The sequence below is a fragment of the Oryzias latipes genome, chromosome 13 (genome assembly GCF_053564925.1).
Source record: "Oryzias latipes strain Hd-rR chromosome 13, Olatipes_Hd-rR_3.1".
Classification (NCBI taxonomy): domain Eukaryota; kingdom Metazoa; phylum Chordata; class Actinopteri; order Beloniformes; family Adrianichthyidae; genus Oryzias; species Oryzias latipes.
The window spans coordinates 8,269,397-8,291,375 of record NC_136249.1 but is presented as its reverse complement, the minus strand read 5'-3'; the positions used below and the strand labels follow the sequence as shown (position 1 = coordinate 8,291,375).

At 39.3% G+C, this 21,979-nt stretch overlaps 17 non-coding genes across 17 annotated transcripts; all 17 read right to left on the bottom strand.

Annotated features, from left to right (window-relative positions):
• Positions 1-255: 255 nt before the first annotated feature.
• On the bottom strand, positions 256-337 carry trnal-cag (transfer RNA leucine (anticodon CAG)). Its single transcript has one exon. It is a non-coding gene; the product is annotated as a tRNA-Leu (tRNA).
• A 920-nt stretch (positions 338-1,257) lies between these two features.
• trnal-cag (transfer RNA leucine (anticodon CAG)) lies at positions 1,258-1,339 on the bottom strand. The gene has a single exon. It is a non-coding gene; the product is annotated as a tRNA-Leu (tRNA).
• Positions 1,340-3,250: 1,911 nt separating this feature from the next.
• trnal-cag (transfer RNA leucine (anticodon CAG)) lies at positions 3,251-3,332 on the bottom strand. Its single transcript has one exon. It is a non-coding gene; the product is annotated as a tRNA-Leu (tRNA).
• Positions 3,333-5,243: 1,911 nt separating this feature from the next.
• On the bottom strand, positions 5,244-5,325 carry trnal-cag (transfer RNA leucine (anticodon CAG)). Its single transcript has one exon. It is a non-coding gene; the product is annotated as a tRNA-Leu (tRNA).
• A 920-nt stretch (positions 5,326-6,245) lies between these two features.
• Positions 6,246-6,327, bottom strand: trnal-cag (transfer RNA leucine (anticodon CAG)). Its single transcript has one exon. It is a non-coding gene; the product is annotated as a tRNA-Leu (tRNA).
• Positions 6,328-8,230: 1,903 nt separating this feature from the next.
• Positions 8,231-8,312, bottom strand: trnal-cag (transfer RNA leucine (anticodon CAG)). The gene has a single exon. It is a non-coding gene; the product is annotated as a tRNA-Leu (tRNA).
• Positions 8,313-9,232: 920 nt separating this feature from the next.
• trnal-cag (transfer RNA leucine (anticodon CAG)) lies at positions 9,233-9,314 on the bottom strand. The gene has a single exon. It is a non-coding gene; the product is annotated as a tRNA-Leu (tRNA).
• Positions 9,315-10,235: 921 nt separating this feature from the next.
• Positions 10,236-10,317, bottom strand: trnal-uag (transfer RNA leucine (anticodon UAG)). Its single transcript has one exon. It is a non-coding gene; the product is annotated as a tRNA-Leu (tRNA).
• Positions 10,318-11,228: 911 nt separating this feature from the next.
• trnal-cag (transfer RNA leucine (anticodon CAG)) lies at positions 11,229-11,310 on the bottom strand. The gene has a single exon. It is a non-coding gene; the product is annotated as a tRNA-Leu (tRNA).
• A 1,896-nt stretch (positions 11,311-13,206) lies between these two features.
• Positions 13,207-13,288, bottom strand: trnal-cag (transfer RNA leucine (anticodon CAG)). The gene has a single exon. It is a non-coding gene; the product is annotated as a tRNA-Leu (tRNA).
• Positions 13,289-14,196: 908 nt separating this feature from the next.
• On the bottom strand, positions 14,197-14,278 carry trnal-cag (transfer RNA leucine (anticodon CAG)). The gene has a single exon. It is a non-coding gene; the product is annotated as a tRNA-Leu (tRNA).
• Positions 14,279-15,199: 921 nt separating this feature from the next.
• trnal-cag (transfer RNA leucine (anticodon CAG)) lies at positions 15,200-15,281 on the bottom strand. Its single transcript has one exon. It is a non-coding gene; the product is annotated as a tRNA-Leu (tRNA).
• A 910-nt stretch (positions 15,282-16,191) lies between these two features.
• trnal-cag (transfer RNA leucine (anticodon CAG)) lies at positions 16,192-16,273 on the bottom strand. Its single transcript has one exon. It is a non-coding gene; the product is annotated as a tRNA-Leu (tRNA).
• Positions 16,274-17,194: 921 nt separating this feature from the next.
• On the bottom strand, positions 17,195-17,276 carry trnal-uag (transfer RNA leucine (anticodon UAG)). The gene has a single exon. It is a non-coding gene; the product is annotated as a tRNA-Leu (tRNA).
• Positions 17,277-18,186: 910 nt separating this feature from the next.
• trnal-cag (transfer RNA leucine (anticodon CAG)) lies at positions 18,187-18,268 on the bottom strand. Its single transcript has one exon. It is a non-coding gene; the product is annotated as a tRNA-Leu (tRNA).
• A 1,895-nt stretch (positions 18,269-20,163) lies between these two features.
• Positions 20,164-20,245, bottom strand: trnal-cag (transfer RNA leucine (anticodon CAG)). The gene has a single exon. It is a non-coding gene; the product is annotated as a tRNA-Leu (tRNA).
• Positions 20,246-21,153: 908 nt separating this feature from the next.
• Positions 21,154-21,235, bottom strand: trnal-cag (transfer RNA leucine (anticodon CAG)). Its single transcript has one exon. It is a non-coding gene; the product is annotated as a tRNA-Leu (tRNA).
• Positions 21,236-21,979: the final 744 nt, after the last annotated feature.

Sequence of the window (21,979 nt, the reverse complement as noted above, 5' to 3'; positions counted from 1 at the left end):
ACAACTTCCATAAATGCTTATGGAAAAAAACAGACAAAATATCAGGAGGAGTTTTTAATGAATAGATTGATAACATATTGATTTGCCTTTGGTTAATATGTAGCATGTGTGACAACAATGTTGAGAGTAAATAAAGTAAGTTTTGTATGAATAAGTTCAAATCAAGCAAGCTATTAGGTGATGTCAATAGAGAACCAATGCAGAGCAGAGTTCCATTGATGAGGACACCAACAGCCAGTGTAGAAGTAGCCTGACTGTCAGAAGTGGGATTTGAACCCACGCCTCTTATGAGACTGCGACCTGAACGCAGTGCCTTGGACCGCTCGGCCATCCTGACATCCTCTACAAAAGCCAATGGCGAGTGCAATACAAAGAAGACCTATGTGCTTACCAACTGCTTGTCTGTTCAGAAGGCAAAGATTGATTGGTGAAAACGGCCTTTCCTTTTTTAACTGAATTTACACTACTGAGAAGTTTTTCTTGGTAAGGACCCATGATACTCAACAGTTACAATGTCGTGGAACTCTTGTCTGGTGGTAGCACCAGGATGTTCCGCAGTCTACGGTATTGAGGAAACCTTGAATGTTGATAGAAATGAATAGCCACTGTGTTTCAGCTCCACATTAAATGCTGCTTCTTTGTTTGCTTTGTAATTTCAAAGCACCTTTCTCTCTTCTTTGTGTCCATTCTTACATTTTTATGACTCTGGTAGAAGATTTGGATTTGATTGTAAATAGAACAAAGTACAGAGGAACATATAGAGTAAGTGGCAAGTTGGCACATGAGGTGTAAGGAAGCCTGGATAGGAGATCCAGACTTTGATTGAATGAAGGATGGGAGTAATTGTCACCTCTGGTAACCAGTTTCAACTCCTAATGACTAAGTGAAACAGTCAAGAACTTGTAGCCTTCACTCAGCGTTGTAATCACAAATATGTCAGCCATATTTGCAATAATCAACAATGACTTTATGAATACCAGATTTGTTGAAAACAACTTCCATAAATGCTTATGGAAAAAAACAGACAAAATATCAGGAAGAGTTTTTAATGAATAGATTGATAACATATTGATTTGCCTTTGGTTAATATGTAGCATGTGTGACAACAATGTTGAGAGCAAATAAAGTAAGTTTTGTCTGAATAAGTTCAAATCAAGCAAGCTATTAGGTGATGTTAATAGAGAACAAATGCAGAGCAGAGTTCCATTGATGAGGACACCAATAGCCAGTATAGAAGTAGCCTGACTGTTGGCTGAATGTCAGAAGTGGGATTTGAACCCACGCCTCTTACGAGACTGCGACCTGAACACAGCGCCTTGGAACGCTCGGCCATCCTGACATCCTCTACAAAAACTAATGCCGAGTGCAATACAAAGAAGACCTATGTGCTTAACAACTGCTTGTCTGCTCAGAAGGCAAAGATTGATTGGTGAAAACGGCCTTTCCTTTTTTAACTGAATTTACACTACTGAGAAGTTTTTTCTTGGTAAGGACCCATGATACTCAACAGTTACAATGTCGTGGAACTCTTGTCTGGTGGTAGCACCAGGATGTTCCGCAGTCTACGGTATTGAGGAAATCTTGAATGTTGATAGAAATGAATAGCCACTGTGTTTCAGCTCCACATTAACTGCTGCTTCTTTGTTTGCTTTGCAATTTCAAAGCACGTATCTCCTTCTTTGTGTCCATTCTTACATTTTTATGACTCTGGTAGAAGATTTGGATTTGATTGTAAATAGAAAAAAGTACAGAGGAACATATAGAGTAAGTGGCAAGTTGGCACATGAGGTGTAAGGCAGCCTGGATAGGAGATCCAGACTTTGATTGAATGAAAGATGGGAGTAATTGTCACCTCTGGTAACCAGTTTCAACTCCTAATGACTAAGTGAAACAGTCAAGAACTCGTAGCCTTCGCTCAGTGTTGTAATCACAAATATGTCAGCCATATCTGCAATAGACAACAATGACTTTATGAATACCAGATTTGTTGAAAACAACTTCCATAAATGCTTATGGAAAAAAACAGACAAAATATCAGGAGGAGTTTTTAATGAATAGATTGATAACATATTGATTTGCCTTTGGTTAATTTGTAGCATGTGTGACTACAATGTTGAGAGCAAATAAAGTAAGTTTTGTCTGAATAAGTTCAAATCAAGCAAGCTATTAGGTGATGTTAATAGAGAATCAATGCAGAGCAGAGTTCCATTGATGAGGACACCAATAGCCAGTATAGAAGTAGCCTGACTGTTGGCTGAATGTCAGAAGTGGGATTTGAACTCACGCCGCTTACGAGACTGCGAACTAAACGCAATGCCTTGGACCGCTAGGCCATCCTGACATCCTTTACAAAAACCAATGCCGAGTGCAATACAAAGAAGACCTATGTGCTTAACAAACTGCTTGTCTGCTCAGAAGGCAAAGAATGATTGGTGAAAACGGCCTTTACTTTTTAAACTGAATTTACACTACTGAGAAGTATTTCTTGGTAAGGACCCATGATACTCAAAAGTTACAATGTCGTGGAACTCTTGTCTGGTGGTAGCACCAGGATGTTCCGCAGTCTACGGTATTGAGGAAACCTTGAATGTTGATAGAAATGAATAGCCACTGTGTTTCAGCTCCACATTAACTGCTGCTTCTTTGTTTGCTTTGCAATTTCAAAGCACGTATCTCCTTCTTTGTGTCCATTCTTACATTTTTATGACTCTGGTAGAAGATTTGGATTTGATTGTAAATAGAAAAAAGTACAGAGGAACATATAGAGTAAGTGGCAAGTTGGCACATGAGGTGTAAGGCAGCCTGGATAGGAGATCCAGACTTTGATTGAATGAAAGATGGGAGTAATTGTCACCTCTGGTAACCAGTTTCAACTCCTAATGACTAAGTGAAACAGTCAAGAACTCGTAGCCTTCGCTCAGTGTTGTAATCACAAATATGTCAGCCATATCTGCAATAGACAACAATGACTTTATGAATACCAGATTTGTTGAAAACAACTTCCATAAATGCTTATGGAAAAAAACAGACAAAATATCAGGAGGAGTTTTTAATGAATAGATTGATAACATATTGATTTGCCTTTGGTTAATATGTAGCATGTGTGACAACAATGTTGAGAGTAAATAAAGTAAGTTTTGTATGAATAAGTTCAAATCAAGCAAGCTATTAGGTGATGTCAATAGAGAACCAATGCAGAGCAGAGTTCCATTGATGAGGACACCAACAGCCAGTGTAGAAGAAGCCTGACTGTCAGAAGTGGGATTTGAACCCACGCCTCTTATGAGACTGCGACCTGAACGCAGCGCCTTGGACCGCTCGGCCATCCTGACATCCTCTACAAAAGCCAATGGCGAGTGCAATACAAAGAAGACCTATGTGCTTACCAACTGCTTGTCTGTTCAGAAGGCAAAGATTGATTGGTGAAAACGGCCTTTCCTTTTTTAACTGAATTTACACTACTGAGAAGTTTTTTCTTGGTAAGGACCCATGATACTCAACAGTTACAATGTCGTGGAACTCTTGTCTGGTGGTAGCACCAGGATGTTCCGCAGTCTACGGTATTGAGGAAATCTTGAATGTTGATAGAAATGAATAGCCACTGTGTTTCAGCTCCACATTAACTGCTGCTTCTTTGTTTGCTTTGCAATTTCAAAGCACGTATCTCCTTCTTTGTGTCCATTCTTACATTTTTATGACTCTGGTAGAAGATTTGGATTTGATTGTAAATAGAAAAAAGTACAGAGGAACATATAGAGTAAGTGGCAAGTTGGCACATGAGGTGTAAGGCAGCCTGGATAGGAGATCCAGACTTTGATTGAATGAAAGATGGGAGTAATTGTCACCTCTGGTAACCAGTTTCAACTCCTAATGACTAAGTGAAACAGTCAAGAACTCGTAGCCTTCGCTCAGTGTTGTAATCACAAATATGTCAGCCATATCTGCAATAGACAACAATGACTTTATGAATACCAGATTTGTTGAAAACAACTTCCATAAATGCTTATGGAAAAAAACAGACAAAATATCAGGAGGAGTTTTTAATGAATAGATTGATAACATATTGATTTGCCTTTGGTTAATTTGTAGCATGTGTGACTACAATGTTGAGAGCAAATAAAGTAAGTTTTGTCTGAATAAGTTCAAATCAAGCAAGCTATTAGGTGATGTTAATAGAGAATCAATGCAGAGCAGAGTTCCATTGATGAGGACACCAATAGCCAGTATAGAAGTAGCCTGACTGTTGGCTGAATGTCAGAAGTGGGATTTGAACTCACGCCGCTTACGAGACTGCGAACTAAACGCAATGCCTTGGACCGCTCGGCCATCCTGACATCCTTTACAAAAACCAATGCCGAGTGCAATACAAAGAAGACCTATGTGCTTAACAAACTGCTTGTCTGCTCAGAAGGCAAAGAATGATTGGTGAAAACGGCCTTTACTTTTTAAACTGAATTTACACTACTGAGAAGTATTTCTTGGTAAGGACCCATGATACTCAAAAGTTACAATGTCGTGGAACTCTTGTCTGGTGGTAGCACCAGGATGTTCCGCAGTCTACGGTATTGAGGAAACCTTGAATGTTGATAGAAATGAATAGCCACTGTGTTTCAGCTCCACATTAACTGCTGCTTCTTTGTTTGCTTTGCAATTTCAAAGCACGTATCTCCTTCTTTGTGTCCATTCTTACATTTTTATGACTCTGGTAGAAGATTTGGATTTGATTGTAAATAGAAAAAAGTACAGAGGAACATATAGAGTAAGTGGCAAGTTGGCACATGAGGTGTAAGGCAGCCTGGATAGGAGATCCAGACTTTGATTGAATGAAAGATGGGAGTAATTGTCACCTCTGGTAACCAGTTTCAACTCCTAATGACTAAGTGAAACAGTCAAGAACTCGTAGCTTTCGCTCAGTGTTGTAATCACAAATATGTCAGCCATATCTGCAATAGACAACAATGACTTTATGAATACCAGATTTGTTGAAAACAACTTCCATAAATGCTTATGGAAAAAAACAGACAAAATATCAGGAGGAGTTTTTAATGAATAGATTGATAACATATTGATTTGCCTTTGGTTAATATGTAACATGTGTGACAACAATGTTGAGAGCAAATAAAGTAAGTTTTGTCTGAATAAGTTCAAATTAAGCAAGCTATTAGGTGATGTTAATAGAGAACAAATGCAGAGCAGAGTTCCATTGATGAGGACACCAATAGCCAGTGTAGAAGTAGCCTGACTGTCAGAAGTGGGATTTGAACCCACGCCGCTTACGATACTGCGACCTGAACGCAGCGCCTTGGACCGCTCGGCCATCCTGACATCCTCTACAAAAGCCAATGGCGAGTGCAATACAAAGAAGACCTATGTGCTTAACAACTGCTTGTCTGTTCAGAAGGCAAAGAATGATTGGTGAAAACGGCCTTTCCTTTTTTAACTGAATTTACACTACTGAGATGTTTGTGTTGGTAAGGACCCATGATACTCAACAGTTACAATGTCGTGGAACTCTTGTCTGGTGGTAGCACCAGGATGTTCCGCAGTCTACGGTATTGAGGAAACCTTGAATGTTGATAGAAATGAATAGCCACTGTGTTTCAGCTCCACATTAAATGCTGCTTCTTTGTTTGCTTTGTAATTTCAAAGCACCTTTCTCTCTTCTTTGTGTCCATTCTTACATTTTTATGACTCTGGTAGAAGATTTGGATTTGATTGTAAATAGAACAAAGTACAGAGGAACATATAGAGTAAGTGGCAAGTTGGCACATGAGGTGTAAGGCAGCCTGGATAGGAGATCCAGACTTTGATTGAATGAAGGATGGGAGTAATTGTCACCTCTGGTAACCAGTTTCAACTCCTAATGACTAAGTGAAACAGTCAAGAACTTGTAGCCTTCACTCAGCGTTGTAATCACAAATATGTCAGCCATATTTGCAATAATCAACAATGACTTTATGAATACCAGATTTGTTGAAAACAACTTCCATAAATGCTTATGGAAAAAAACAGACAAAATATCAGGAAGAGTTTTTAATGAATAGATTGATAACATATTTATTTGCCTTTGGTTAATTTGTAGCATGTGTGACAACAATGTTGAGAGCAAATAAAGTAAGTTTTGTCTGAATAAGTTAAAATGAAGCAAGCTATTAGTTGATGTTAATAGAGAATAAATGCAGAGCAGAGTTCCATTGACGAGGACACTATTAGCCAGTATAGAAGTAGCCTGACTGTTGGCTGAATGTCAGAAGTGGGATTTGAACCCACGCCTCTTACGAGACTGCGACCTGAACGCAGCGCCTTGGACCGCTCGGCCATCCTGACATCCTCTACAAAAACCAATGCCGAGTGCAATACAAAGAAGACCTATGTGCTTAACAACTGCTTGTCTGCTCAGAAGGCAAAGAATGATTGGTGAAAACGGCCAAACCCTTTTTTAACTGAATTTACACTACTGAGAAGTTTTTTCTTGGTAAGGACCCATGATACTCAACAGTTACAATGTCGTGGAACTCTTGTCTGGTGGTAGCACCAGGGATGTTCCGCAGTCTACGGTATTGAGGAAACCTTGAATGTTGATAGAAATGAATAGTCTCTGTGTTTCAGCTCCACATTAAGTGCTGCTTCTTTGTTTGCTTTGCAATTTCAAAGCACGTATCTCCTTCTTTGTGTCCATTCTTACATTTTTAAGACTCTGGTAGAAGATTTGGATTTGATTGTAAATAGAACAAAGTACAGAGGAACATATAGAGTAAGTGGCAAGTTGGCACACGAGGTGTAAGGCAGCCTGGATAGGAGATCCAGACTTTGATTGAATGAAAGATGGGAGTAATTGTCACCTCTGGCAACCAGTTTCAACTCTTGATGACTTAGTGAAACAGTCAAGAACTCGTAGCCTTCGCTCAGTGTTGTAATCACAAATATGTCAGCCATATCTGCAATAGACAACAATGACTTTATGAATACCAGATTTGTTGAAAACAACTTCCATAAATGCTTATGGAAAAAAACAGACAAAATATCAGGAGGAGTTTTTAATGAATAGATTGATAACATATTGATTTGCCTTTGGTTAATATGTAGCATGTGTGACAACAATGTTGAGAGCAAATAAAGTAAGTTTTGTCTGAATAAGTTCAAATCAAGCAAGCTATTAGGTGATGTTAATAGAGAACAAATGCAGAGCAGAGTTCCATTGATGAGGACACCAATAGCCAGTGTAGAAGTAGCCTGACTGTCAGAAGTAGGATTTGAACCCACGCCTCTTACGAGACTGCGAACTGAACGCAGCGCCTTGGACCGCTCGGCCATCCTGCCATCCTCTACAAAAGCCAATGCCGAGTGCAATACAAAGAAGACCTATGTGCTTAACAACTGCTTGTCTGTTCAGAAGGCAAAGAATGATTGGTGAAAACGGCCTTTCCTTTTTTAACTGAATTTACACTACTGAGATGTTTGTGTTGGTAAGGACCCATGATACTCAACAGTTACAATGTCGTGGAACTCTTGTCTGGTGGTAGCACCAGGATGTTCCGCAGTCTACGGTATTGAGGAAATCTTGAATGTTGATAGAAATGAATAGCCACTGTGTTTCAGCTCCACATTAAATGCTGCTTCTTTGTTTGCTTTGCAATTTCAAAGCACCTTTCTCTCTTCTTTGTGTCCATTCTTACATTTTTATGACTCTGGTAGAAGATTTGGATTTGATTGTAAATAGAATAAAGTACAGAGGAACATATAGAGTAAGTGGCAAGTTGGCACATGAGGTGTAAGGTAGCCTGGATAGGAGATCCAGACTTTGATTGAATGAAAGATGGGAGTAATTGTCACCTCTGGCAACCAGTTTCAACTCTTGATGACTTAGTGAAACAGTCAAGAACTCGTAGCCTTCGCTCAGTGTTGTAATCACAAATATGTCAGCCATATCTGCAATAGACAACAATGACTTTATGAATACCAGATTTGTTGAAAACAACTTCCATAAATGCTTATGGAAAAAAAACAGACAAAATATCAGGAGGAGTTTTTAATGAATAGATTGATAACATATTGATTTGCCTTTGGTTAATATGTAGCATGTGTGACAACAATGTTGAGAGCAAATAAAGTAAGTTTTGTCTGAATAAGTTCAAATTAAGCAAGCTATTAGGTGATGTTAATAGAGAACAAATGCAGAGCAGAGTTCCATTGATGAGGACACCAATAGCCAGTGTAGAAGTAGCCTGACTGTCAGAAGTGGGATTTGAACCCACGCCTCTTACGAGACTGCGACCTGAACGCAGCGCCTTGGACCGCTCGGCCATCCTGACATCCTCTACAAAAGCCAATGGCGAGTGCAATACAAAGAAGACCTATGTGCTTAACAACTGCTTGTCTGTTCAGAAGGCAAAGAATGATTGGTGAAAACGGCCTTTCCTTTTTTAACTGAATTTACACTACTGAGATGTTTGTGTTGGTAAGGACCCATGATACTCAACAGTTACAATGTCGTGGAACTCTTGTCTGGTGGTAGCACCAGGATGTTCCGCAGTCTACGGTATTGAGGAAATCTTGAATGTTGATAGAAATGAATAGCCACTGTGTTTCAGCTCCACATTAAATGCTGCTTCTTTGTTTGCTTTGCAATTTCAAAGCACCTTTCTCTCTTCTTTGTGTCCATTCTTACATTTTTATGACTCTGGTAGAAGATTTGGATTTGATTGTAAATAGAATAAAGTACAGAGGAACATATAGAGTAAGTGGCAAGTTGGCACATGAGGTGTAAGGTAGCCTGGATAGGAGATCCAGACTTTGATTGAATGAAAGATGGGAGTAATTGTCACCTCTGGCAACCAGTTTCAACTCTTGATGACTTAGTGAAACAGTCAAGAACTCGTAGCCTTCGCTCAGTGTTGTAATCACCAATATGTCAGCCATATCTGCAATAGACAACAATGACTTTATGAATACCAGATTTGTTGAAAACAACTTCCATAAATGCTTATGGAAAAAAACAGACAAAATATCAGGAAGAGTTTTTAATGAATAGATTGATAACATATTTATTTGCCTTTGGTTAATTTGTAGCATGTGTGACAACAATGTTGAGAGCAAATAAAGTAAGTTTTGTCTGAATAAGTTCAAATTAAGCAAGCTATTAGGTGATGTTAATAGAGAACAAATGCAGAGCAGAGTTCCATTGATGAGGACACTATTAGCCAGTATAGAAGTAGCCTGACTGTTGGCTGAATGTCAGAAGTGGGATTTGAACCCACACCTCTTACGAGACTGCGACCTGAACGCAGCGCCTTGGACCGCTCGGCCATCCTGACATCCTCTACAAAAACCAATGCCGAGTGCAATACAAAGAAGACCTATGTGCTTAACAACTGCTTGTCTGCTCAGAAGGCAAAGAATGATTGGTGAAAACGGCCAAACCCTTTTTTAACTGAATTTACACTACTGAGAAGTTTTTTCTTGGTAAGGACCCATGATACTCAACAGTTACAATGTCGTGGAACTCTTGTCTGGTGGTAGCACCAGGATGTTCCGCAGTCTACGGTATTGAGGAAACCTTGAATGTTGATAGAAATGAATAGCCACTGTGTTTCAGCTCCACATTAACTGCTGCTTCTTTGTTTGCTTTGCAATTTCAAAGCACGTATCTCCTTCTTTGTGTCCATTCTTACATTTTTATGACTCTGGTAGAAGATTTGGATTTGATTGTAAATAGAACAAAGTACAGAGGAACATATAGAGTAAGTGGCAAGTTGGCACATGAGGTGTAAGGCAGCCTGGATAGGAGATCCAGACTTTGATTGAATGAAAGATGGGAGTAATTGTCACCTCTGGTAACCAGTTTCAACTCCTAATGACTAAGTGAAACAGTCAAGAACTCGTAGCCTTCGCTCAGTGTTGTAATCACAAATATGTCAGCCATATTTGCAATAATAAACAATGACTTTATGAATACCAGATTTGTTGAAAACAACTTCCATAAATGCTTATGGAAAAAAACAGACAAAATATCAGGAGGAGTTTTTAATGAATAGATTGATAACATGTTGATTTGCCTTTGGTTAATATGTAGCATGTGTGACAACAATGTTGAGAGCAAATAAAGTAAGTTTTGTCTGAATAAGTTCAAATTAAGCAAGCTATTAGTTGATGTTAATAGAGAACAAATGCAGAACAGAGTTCCATTGATGAAGACACCAATAGCCAGTATAGAAGTAGCCTGACTGTTGGCTGAATGTCAGAAGTGGGATTTGAACCCACGCCTCTTACGAGACTGCGACCTAAACGCAGCGCCTTGGACCGCTCGGCCATCCTGACATCCTCTACAAAAGCCAATGGCGAGTGCAATACAAAGAAGACCTATGTGCTTAACAACTGCTTGTCTGCTCAGAAGGCAAAGAATGATTGGTGAAAACGGCCAAAGCCTTTTTTAACTGAATTTACACTACTGAGAAGTTATTTCTTGGTAAGGACCCATGATACTCAACAGTTACAATGTCGTGGAACTCTTGTCTGGTGGTAGCACCAGGGATGTTCCGCAGTCTACGGTATTGAGGAAACCTTGAATGTTGATAGAAATGAATAGTCTCTGTGTTTCAGCTCCACATTAAGTGCTGCTTCTTTGTTTGCTTTGCAATTTCAAAGCACGTATCTCCTTCTTTGTGTCCATTCTTACATTTTTAAGACTCTGGTAGAAGATTTGGATTTGATTGTAAATAGAACAAAGTACAGAGGAACATATAGAGTAAGTGGCAAGTTGGCACACGAGGTGTAAGGCAGCCTGGATAGGAGATCCAGACTTTGATTGAATGAAAGATGGGAGTAATTGTCACCTCTGGCAACCAGTTTCAACTCTTGATGACTTAGTGAAACAGTCAAGAACTCGTAGCCTTCGCTCAGTGTTGTAATCACAAATATGTCAGCCATATCTGCAATAGACAACAATGACTTTATGAATACCAGATTTGTTGAAAACAACTTCCATAAATGCTTATGGAAAAAAACAGACAAAATATCAGGAGGAGTTTTTAATGAATAGATTGATAACATATTGATTTGCCTTTGGTTAATATGTAGCATGTGTGACAACAATGTTGAGAGCAAATAAAGTAAGTTTTGTATGAATAAGTTCAAATCAAGCAAGCTATTAGGTGATGTTAATAGAGAACAAATGCAGAGCAGAGTTCCATTGATGAGGACACCAATAGCCAGTATAGAAGTAGCCTGACTGTCAGAAGTGGGATTTGAACCCACGCCTCTTACGAAACTGCGACCTGAACGCAGCGCCTTGGACCGCTCGGCCATCCTGCCATCCTCTACAAAAGCCAATGGCGAGTGCAATACAAAGAAGACCTATGTGCTTAACAACTGCTTGTCTGTTCAGAAGGCAAAGAATGATTGGTGAAAACGGCCTTTCCTTTTTTAGCTGAATTTACACTACTGAGATGTTTGTGTTGGTAAGGACCCATGATACTCAACAGTTACAATGTCGTGGAACTCTTGTCTGGTGGTAGCACCAGGATGTTCCGCAGTCTACGGTATTGAGGAAACCTTGAATGTTGATAGAAATGAATAGCCACTGTGTTTCAGCTCCACATTAAATGCTGTTTCTTTGTTTGCTTTGCAATTTCAAAGCACCTTTCTCTCTTCTTTGTGTCCATTCTTACATTTTTATGACTCTGGTAGAAGATTTGGATTTGATTGTAAATAGAACAAAGTACAGAGGAACATATAGAGTAAGTGGCAAGTTGGCACATGAGGTGTAAGGCAGCCTGGATAGGAGATCCAGACTTTGATTGAATGAAAGATGGGAGTAATTGTCACCTCTGGCAACCAGTTTCAACTCTTGATGACTTAGTGAAACAGTCAAGAACTCGTAGCCTTCGCTCAGTGTTGTAATCACAAATATGTCAGCCATATCTGCAATAGACAACAATGACTTTATGAATACCAGATTTGTTGAAAACAACTTCCATAAATGCTTATGGAAAAAAACAGACAAAATATCAGGAGGAGTTTTTAATGAATAGATTGATAACATATTGATTTGCCTTTGGTTAATATGTAGCATGTGTGACAACAATGTTGAGAGCAAATAAAGTAAGTTTTGTCTGAATAAGTTAAAATGAAGCAAGCTATTAGTTCATGTTAATAGAGAATAAATGCAGAGCAGAGTTCCATTGATGAGGACACCAAGAGCCAGTATAGAAGTAGCCTGACTGTTGGCTGAATGTCAGAAGTGGGATTTGAACCCACGCCTCTTACGAGACTGTGACCTAAACGCAGCGCCTTGGACGCTCGGCCATCCTGACATCCTCTTCAAAAACCAATGCCGAGTGCAATACAAAGAAGACCTATGTGCTTAACAACTGCTTGTCTGCTCAGAAGGCAAAGAATGATTGGTGAAAACGGCCTTTCCTTTTTTAACTGAATTTACACTACTGAGATGTTTGTGTTGGTAAGGACCCATGATACTCAACAGTTACAATGTCGTGGAACTCTTGTCTGGTGGTAGCACCAGGATGTTCCGCAGTCTACGGTATTGAGGAAACCTTGAATGTTGATAGAAATGAATAGCCATTGTGTTTCAGCTCCACATTAAATGTTGCTTCTTTGTTTGCTTTGCAATTTCAAAGCACGTATCTCCTTCTTTGTGTCCATTCTTACATTTTTATGACTCTGGTAGAAGATTTGGATTTGATTGTAAATAGAACAAAGTACAGAGGAACATATAGAGTAAGTGGCAAGTTGGCACATGAGGTGTAAGGCAGCCTGGATAGGAGATCCAGACTTTGATTGAATGAAAGATGGGAGTAATTGTCACCTCTGGCAACCAGTTTCAACTCCTAATGACTAAGTGAAACAGACATTCGCTCAGTGTTGTAATCACAAATATGTCAGCCATATTTGCAATAATCAACAATGACTTTATGAATACCAGATTTGTTGAAAACAACTTCCATAAATGCTTATGGAAAAAAACAGACAAAATATCAGGAGGAGTTTTTAATGAATAGATTGATAACATATTGATTTGCCTTTGGTTAATATGTAGCATGTGTGACAACAATGTTGAGAGCAAATAAAGTAAGTTTTGTCTGAATAAGTTAAAATGAAGCAAGCTTTTAGGTGATGTTAATGGAGAACAAATGCAGAGCAGAGTTCCATTGATGAGGACACCAATAGCCAGTGTAGAAGTAGCCTGACTGTCAAAAGTGGGAGTTGAACCCACGCCTCTTACGAGACTGCGACCTGAACGCAGCGCCTTGGACCGCTCGGCCATCCTGACATCCTCTACAAAAGCCAATGGCAAGTGCAATACAAAGAAGACCTATGTGCTTACCAACTGCTTGTCTGTTCAGAAGGCAAAGAATGATTGGTGAAAACGGCCTTTCCTTTTTTAACTGAATTTACACTACTGAGATGTTTGTGTTGGTAAGGACCCATGATACTCAACAGTTACAATGTCGTGGAACTCTTGTCTGGTGGTAGCACCAGGATGTTCCGCAGTCTATGGTATTGAGGAAACCTTGAATGTTGATAGAAATGAATAGCCACTGTGTTTCAGCTCCACATTAAATGCTGCTTCTTTGTTTGCTTTGCAATTTCAAAGCACCTTTCTCTCTTCTTTGTGTCCATTCTTACATTTTTATGACTCTGGTAGAAGATTTGGATTTGATTGTAAATAGAACAAAGTACAGAGGAACATATAGAGTAAGTGGCAAGTTGGCACATGAGGTGTAAGGCAGCCTGGATAGGAGATCCAGACTTTGATTGAATGAAAGATGGGAGTAATTGTCACCTCTGGCAACCAGTTTCAACTCTTGATGACTTAGTGAAACAGTCAAGAACTCGTAGCCTTCGCTCAGTGTTGTAATCACAAATATGTCAGCCATATCTGCAATAGACAACAATGACTTTATGATACCAGATTTGTTGAAAACAACTTCCATAAATGCTTATGGAAAAAAACAGACAAAATATCAGGAGGAGTTTTTAATGAATAGATTGATAACATATTGATTTGCCGTTGGTTAATATGTAGCATGTGTGACAACAATGTTGGGAGCAAATAAAGTAAGTTTTGTCTGAATAAGTTCAAATCAAGCAAGCTATTAGGTGATGTTAATAGAGAACAAATGCAGAGCAGAGTTCCATTGATGAGGACACCAATAGCCAGTGCAGAAGTAGCCTGACTGTCAAAAGTGGGATTTGAACCCACGCCTCTTACGAGACTGCGACCTGAACGCAGCGCCTTGGACCGCTCGGCCATCCTGACATCCTCTACAAAAGACAATGGCAAGTGCAATACAGAGAAGACCTATGTGCTTAACAACTGCTTGTCTGTTCAGAAGGCAAAGAATGATTGGTGAAAACGGCCTTTCCTTTTTTAACTGAATTTACACTACTGAGATGTTTGTGTTGGTAAGGACCCATGATACTCAACAGTTACAATGTCGTGGAACTCTTGTCTGGTGGTAGCACCAGGATGTTCCGCAGTCTACGGTATTGAGGAAACCTTGAATGTTGATAGAAATGAATAGCCACTGTGTTTCAGCTCCACATTAAATGCTGTTTCTTTGTTTGCTTTGCAATTTCAAAGCACCTTTCTCTCTTCTTTGTGTCCATTCTTACATTTTTATGACTCTGGTAGAAGATTTGGATTTGATTGTAAATAGAACAAAGTACAGAGGAACATATAGAGTAAGTGGCAAGTTGGCACATGAGGTGTAAGGCAGCCTGGATAGGAGATCCAGACTTTGATTGAATGAAGGATGGGAGTAATTGTCACCTCTGGTAACCAGTTTCAACTCCTAATGACTAAGTGAAACAGTCAAGAACTTGTAGCCTTCGCTCAGTGTTGTAATCACAAATATGTCAGCCATATTTGCAATAATCAACAATGACTTTATGAATACCAGATTTGTTGAAAACAACTTCCATCAATGCTTATGGAAAAAAACAGACAAAATATCAGGAGGAGTTTTTTAATGAATAGATTGATAACATATTGATTTGCCTTTGGTTAATTTGTAGCATGTGTGACAACAATGTTGAGAGCAAATAAAGTAAGTTTTGTCTGAATAAGTTAAAATGAAGCAAGCTATTAGTTGATGTTAATAGAGAATAAATGCAGAGCAGAGTTCCATTGATGAGGACACCAATAGCCGGTATAGAAGTAGCCTGACTGTTGGCTGAATGTCAGAAGTGGGATTTGAACCCACGCCTCTTACGAGACTGCGACCTGAACGCAGCGCCTTGGACCGCTCGGCCATCCTGACATCCTCTACAAAAACCAATGCCGAGTGCAATACAAAGAAGACCTATGTGCTTAACAACTGCTTGTCTGCTCAGAAGGCAAAGAATGATTGGTGAAAACGGCCAAACCCTTTTTTAACTGAATTTACACTACTGAGAAGTTTTTTCTTGGTAAGGACCCATGATACTCAAGAGTTACAATGTAGTGGAACTCTTGTCTGGTGGTAGCACCAGGATGTTCCGCAGTCTACGGTATTGAGGAAACCTTGAATGTTGATAGAAATGAATAGCCACTGTGTTTCAGCTCCACATTAACTACTGCTTCTTTGTTTGCTTTGCAATTTCAAAGCACTTATCTCCTTCTTTGTGTCCATTCTTACATTTTTAAGACTCTGGTAGAAGATTTGGATTTGATTGTAAATAGAACAAAGTACACAGGAACATATAGAGTAATTGGCAAGTTGGCACATGAGGTGTAAGGCAGCCTGGATAGGAGATCCAAACTTTGATTGAATGAAAGATGGGAGTAATTGTCACCTCTGGCAACCAGTTTCAACTCTTGATGACTTAGTGAAACAGTCAAGAACTCGTAGCCTTCGCTCAGTGTTGTAATCACAAATATGTCAGCCATATCTGCAATAGACAACAATGACTTTATGAATACCAGATTTGTTGAAAACAACTTCCATAAATGCTTATGGAAAAAAACAGACAAAATATCAGGAGGAGTTTTTAATGAATAGATTGATAACATATTGATTTGCCTTTGGTTAATATGTAGCATGTGTGACAACAATGTTGGGAGCAAATAAAGTAAGTTTTGTCTGAATAAGTTCAAATCAAGCAAGCTATTAGGTGATGTTAATAGAGAACAAATGCAGAGCAGAGTTCCATTGATGAGGACACCAATAGCCAGTGTAGAAGTAGCCTGACTGTCAAAAGTGGGAATTGAACCCACGTCTCTTACGAGGCTGCGACCTGAACGCAGCGCCTTGGACCGCTCGGCCATCCTGACATCCTCTACAAAAACCAATGCCGAGTGCAATACAAAGAAGACCTATGTGCTTAACAACTGCTTGTCTGCTCAGAAGGCAAAGAATGATTGGTGAAAACGGCCAAACCCTTTTTTAACTGAATTTACACTACTGAGAAGTTTTTTCTTGGTAAGGACCCATGATACTCAACAGTTACAATGTCGTGGAACTCTTGTCTGGTGGTAGCACCAGGATGTTCCGCAGTCTACGGTATTGAGGAAACCTTGAATGTTGATAGAAATGAATAGCCACTGTGTTTCAGCTCCACATTAACTGCTGCTTCTTTGTTTGCTTTGCAATTTCAAAGCACGTATCTCCTTCTTTGTGTCCATTCTTACATTTTTATGACTCTGGTAGAAGATTTGGATTTGATTGTAAATAGAACAAAGTACAGAGGAACATATAGAGTAAGTGGCAAGTTGGCACATGAGGTGTAAGGCAGCCTGGATAGGAGATCCAAACTTTGATTGAATGAAAGATGGGAGTAATTGTCACCTCTGGTAACCAGTTTCAACTCCTAATGACTAAGTGAAACAGTCAAGAACTTGTAGCCTTCGCTCAGTGTTGTAATCACAAATATGTCAGCCATATTTGCAATAATAAACAATGACTTTATGAATACCAGATTTGTTGAAAACAACTTCCATAAATGCTTATGGAAAAAAACAGACAAAATATCAGGAGGAGTTTTTAATGAATAGATTGATAACATGTTGATTTGCCTTTGGTTAATATGTAGCATGTGTGACAACAATGTTGAGAGCAAATAAAGTAAGTTTTGTCTGAATAAGATAAAATGAAGCAAGCTATTAGTTGATGTTAATAGAGAACAAATGCAGAACAGAGTTCCATTGATGAAGACACCAATAGCCAGTATAGAAGTAGCCTGACTGTTGGCTGAATGTCAGAAGTGGGATTTGAACCCACGCCTCTTACGAGACTGCGACCTAAACGCAGCGCCTTGGACCGCTCGGCCATCCTGACATCCTCTACAAAAGCCAATGGCGAGTGCAATACAAAGAAGACCTATGTGCTTAACAACTGCTTGTCTGCTCAGAAGGCAAAGAATGATTGGTGAAAACGGCCAAAGCCTTTTTTAACTGAATTTACACTACTGAGAAGTTATTTCTTGGTAAGGACCCATGATACTCAACAGTTACAATGTCGTGGAACTCTTGTCTGGTGGTAGCACCAGGGATGTTCCGCAGTCTACGGTATTGAGGAAACCTTGAATGTTGATAGAAATGAATAGTCTCTGTGTTTCAGCTCCACATTAAGTGCTGCTTCTTTGTTTGCTTTGCAATTTCAAAGCACGTATCTCCTTCTTTGTGTCCATTCTTACATTTTTAAGACTCTGGTAGAAGATTTGGATTTGATTGTAAATAGAACAAAGTACAGAGGAACATATAGAGTAAGTGGCAAGTTGGCACACGAGGTGTAAGGCAGCCTGGATAGGAGATCCAGACTTTGATTGAATGAAAGATGGGAGTAATTGTCACCTCTGGCAACCAGTTTCAACTCTTGATGACTTAGTGAAACAGTCAAGAACTCGTAGCCTTCGCTCAGTGTTGTAATCACAAATATGTCAGCCATATCTGCAATAGACAACAATGACTTTATGAATACCAGATTTGTTGAAAACAACTTCCATAAATGCTTATGGAAAAAAACAGACAAAATATCAGGAGGAGTTTTTAATGAATAGATTGATAACATATTGATTTGCCTTTGGTTAATATGTAGCATGTGTGACAACAATGTTGAGAGCAAATAAAGTAAGTTTTGTATGAATAAGTTCAAATCAAGCAAGCTATTAGGTGATGTTAATAGAGAACAAATGCAGAGCAGATTCCATTGATGAGGACACCAATAGCCAGTATAGAAGTAGCCTGACTGTCAAAAGTGGGAATTGAACCCACGCCTCTTACGAAACTGCGACCTGAACGCAGCGCCTTGGACCGCTCGGCCATCCTGCCACCCTCTACAAAAGCCAATGGCGAGTGCAATACAAAGAAGACCTATGTGCTTAACAACTGCTTGTCTGTTCAGAAGGCAAAGAATGATTGGTGAAAACGGCCTTTCCTTTTTTAACTGAATTTACACTACTGAGATGTTTGTGTTGGTAAGGACCCATGATACTCAACAGTTACAATGTCGTGGAACTCTTGTCTGGTGGTAGCACCAGGATGTTCCGCAGTCTACGGTATTGAGGAAACCTTGAATGTTGATAGAAATGAATAGCCACTGTGTTTCAGCTCCACATTAAATGCTGTTTCTTTGTTTGCTTTGCAATTTCAAAGCACCTTTCTCTCTTCTTTGTGTCCATTCTTACATTTTTATGACTCTGGTAGAAGATTTGGATTTGATTTAAATAGAACAAAGTACAGAGGAACATATGGAGTAAGTGGCAAGTTGGCACATGAGGTGTAAGGCAGCCTGGATAGGAGATCCAGACTTTGATTGAATGAAAGATGGGAGTAATTGTCACCTCTGGCAACCAGTTTCAACTCTTGATGACTTAGTGAAACAGTCAAGAACTCGTAGCCTTCGCTCAGTGTTGTAATCACAAATATGTCAGCCATATCTGCAATAGACAACAATGACTTTATGAATACCAGATTTGTTGAAAACAACTTCCATAAATGCTTATGGAAAAAAACAGACAAAATATCAGGAGGAGTTTTTAATGAATAGATTGATAACATATTGATTTGCCTTTGGTTAATATGTAGCATGTGTGACAACAATGTTGAGAGCAAATAAAGTAAGTTTTGTCTGAATAAGTTAAAATGAAGCAAGCTATTAGTTCATGTTAATAGAGAATAAATGCAGAGCAGAGTTCCATTGATGAGGACACCAAGAGCCAGTATAGAAGTAGCCTGACTGTTGGCTGAATGTCAGAAGTGGGATTTGAACCCACGCCTCTTACGAGACTGTGACCTAAACGCAGCGCCTTGGACGCTCGGCCATCCTGACATCCTCTACAAAAACCAATGCCGAGTGCAATACAAAGAAGACCTATGTGCTTAACAACTGCTTGTCTGCTCAGAAGGCAAAGAATGATTGGTGAAAACGGCCTTTCCTTTTTTAACTGAATTTACACTACTGAGATGTTTGTGTTGGTAAGGACCCATGATACTCAACAGTTACAATGTCGTGGAACTCTTGTCTGGTGGTAGCACCAGGATGTTCCGCAGTCTACGGTATTGAGGAAACCTTGAATGTTGATAGAAATGAATAGCCATTGTGTTTCAGCTCCACATTAAATGTTGCTTCTTATTTTGCTTTGCAATTTCAAAGCACGTATCTCCTTCTTTGTGTCCATTCTTACATTTTTATGACTCTGGTAGAAGATTTGGATTTGATTGTAAATAGAACAAAGTACAGAGGAACATATAGAGTAAGTGGCAAGTTGGCACATGAGGTGTAAGGCAGCCTGGATAGGAGATCCAGACTTTGATTGAATGAAAGATGGGAGTAATTGTCACCTCTGGCAACCAGTTTCAACTCCTAATGACTAAGTGAAACAGACATTCGCTCAGTGTTGTAATCATAAATATGTCAGCCATATTTGCAATAATCAACAATGACTTTATGAATACCAGATTTGTTGAAAACAACTTCCATAAATGCTTATGGAAAAAAACAGACAAAATATCAGGAGGAGTTTTTAATGAATAGATTGATAACATATTGATTTGCCTTTGGTTAATATGTAGCATGTGTGACAACAATGTTGAGAGCAAATAAAGTAAGTTTTGTCTGAATAAGTTAAAATGAAGCAAGCTTTTAGGTGATGTTAATGGAGAACAAATGCAGAGCAGAGTTCCATTGATGAGGACACCAAGAGCCAGTATAGAAGTAGCCTGACTGTCAAAAGTGGGATTTGAACCCACGCCTCTTACGAGACTGCGACCTGAACGCAGCGCCTTGGACCGCTCGGCCATCCTGACATCCTCTACAAAAGCCAATGGCAAGTGCAATACAAAGAAGACCTATGTGCTTAACAACTGCTTGTCTGTTCAGAAGGCAAAGAATGATTGGTGAAAACGGCCTTTCCTTTTTTAACTGAATTTACACTACTGAGATGTTTGTGTTGGTAAGGACCCATGATACTCAACAGTTACAATGTCGTGGAACTCTTGTCTGGTGGTAGCACCAGGATGTTCCGCAGTCTATGGTATTGAGGAAACCTTGAATGTTGATAGAAATGAATAGCCACTGTGTTTCAGCTCCACATTAAATGCTGCTTCTTTGTTTGCTTTGCAATTTCAAAGCACCTTTCTCTCTTCTTTGTGTCCATTCTTACATTTTTATGACTCTGGTAGAAGATTTGGATTTGATTGTAAATAGAACAAAGTACAGAGGAACATATAGAGTAAGTGGCAAGTTGGCACATGAGGTGTAAGGCAGCCTGGATAGGAGATCCAGACTTTGATTGAATGAAAGATGGGAGTAATTGTCACCTCTGGCAACCAGTTTCAACTCTTGATGACTTAGTGAAACAGTCAAGAACTCGTAGCCTTCGCTCAGTGTTGTAATCACAAATATGTCAGCCATATCTGCAATAGACAACAATGACTTTATGATACCAGATTTGTTGAAAACAACTTCCATAAATGCTTATGGAAAAAAACAGACAAAATATCAGGAGGAGTTTTTAATGAATAGATTGATAACATATTGATTTGCCGTTGGTTAATATGTAGCATGTGTGACAACAATGTTGGGAGCAAATAAAGTAAGTTTTGTCTGAATAAGTTCAAATCAAGCAAGCTATTAGGTGATGTTAATAGAGAACAAATGCAGAGCAGAGTTCCATTGATGAGGACACCAATAGCCAGTGCAGAAGTAGCCTGACTGTCAAAAGTGGGATTTGAACCCACGCCTCTTACGAGACTGCGACCTGGACGCAGCGCCTTGGACCGCTCGGCCATCCTGACATCCTCTACAAAAGCCAATGGCAAGTGCAATACAAAGAAGACCTATGTGCTTAACAACTGCTTGTCTGTTCAGAAGGCAAAGAATGATTGGTGAAAACGGCCTTTCCTTTTTTAACTGAATTTACACTACTGAGATGTTTGTGTTGGTAAGGACCCATGATACTCAACAGTTACAATGTCGTGGAACTCTTGTCTGGTGGTAGCACCAGGATGTTCCGCAGTCTACGGTATTGAGGAAACCTTGAATGTTGATAGAAATGAATAGCCACTGTGTTTCAGCTCCACATTAAATGCTGCTTCTTTGTTTGCTTTGCAATTTCAAAGCACCTTTCTCTCTTCTTTGTGTCCATTCTTACATTTTTATGACTCTGGTAGAAGATTTGGATTTGATTGTAAATAGAACAAAGTACAGAGGAACATATAGAGTAAGTGGCAAGTTGGCACATGAGGTGTAAGGCAGCCTGGATAGGAGATCCAGACTTTGATTGAATGAAGGATGGGAGTAATTGTCACCTCTGGTAACCAGTTTCAACTCCTAATGACTAAGTGAAACAGTCAAGAACTTGTAGCCTTCGCTCAGTGTTGTAATCACAAATATGTCAGCCATATTTGCAATAATCAACAATGACTTTATGAATACCAGATTTGTTGAAAACAACTTCCATCAATGCTTATGGAAAAAAACAGACAAAATATCAGGAGGAGTTTTTAATGAATAGATTGATAACATATTGATTTGCCTTT